This window comes from Camelina sativa, chromosome 3, assembly GCF_000633955.1.
Source record: "Camelina sativa cultivar DH55 chromosome 3, Cs, whole genome shotgun sequence".
Classification (NCBI taxonomy): Eukaryota; Viridiplantae; Streptophyta; class Magnoliopsida; order Brassicales; family Brassicaceae; genus Camelina; species Camelina sativa.
Genome location: NC_025687.1, coordinates 23,815,408 through 23,816,306, shown reverse-complemented (window position 1 = coordinate 23,816,306; position 899 = coordinate 23,815,408).

The window sequence follows — 899 nt, the reverse complement described above, 5'->3', positions numbered from 1 at the left end:
ATTGCCTCACTGAGTGTTTATCAAATACTCATGCATCTCAATTTGTGTTTGTGATGCAGGTAAAGGCAAAGTGTGATCGTGGAATCAAGGCAATGAAGAGGAGGATGTTCTAGGGACTCGATTGGATGTTGTCTGGCATTGCTAGGTTGCTAGAGTTGGGTCATTAGAAACATTGCTAGGTTGCTGGTTCTATGTTTCCTGTTGATTGATTATTGGATATTGTTAAATGCTATAATTGTTGGAGTATTATTGGATATTTATTGGTATTGGTTATTTCCGCTATTGGTTGTGGTTGTGGTTAGGTGTCTAGTGGGTATGGGACCACTAGTTGTAGTTTATTATTATTTATTATTTAATTATTTATTATTAAAAAAAAAAAAAACGGGTCGGGTCGTTTCAGTACTGAAACAATAGGAACAACAACCTTAGATGTGACAACAGGTGAAGAAACTTCAACCTGAACTTCTTGAATATCCACCTTTCTTGGTTCACCACTCCCACTAGTTTGACCATTTTCAATGAACCTAGCATTTCCCGTTTCAACTATTCTCGTATTATGCTTAGGACAGTAAAATACATACCCCTTTGATTTTTCCGGATAGCCAATAAAATAGCCACTTACAGTCCTCGAATCAAGTTCATTTTCATGTGGATTATATGGCTTTACTTCTGCTGGACATCCCCAAACACGTAAATGTCTTAAGCTTGGTTTCCTTCCCGTCCACAGTTCAAAAGGATTCTTAGGAACTGCCTTACTAGGAACCCGGTTTAAGACATACGTTGCAGTCTTTAATGCATATGTCCACAATGATAGGGGTAAAGAACTATTACTTATCATGCTCCTAACCATTTCCATTAAAGTACGATTCCGCCTCTCAGCTACACCATTCTGCTGAGGG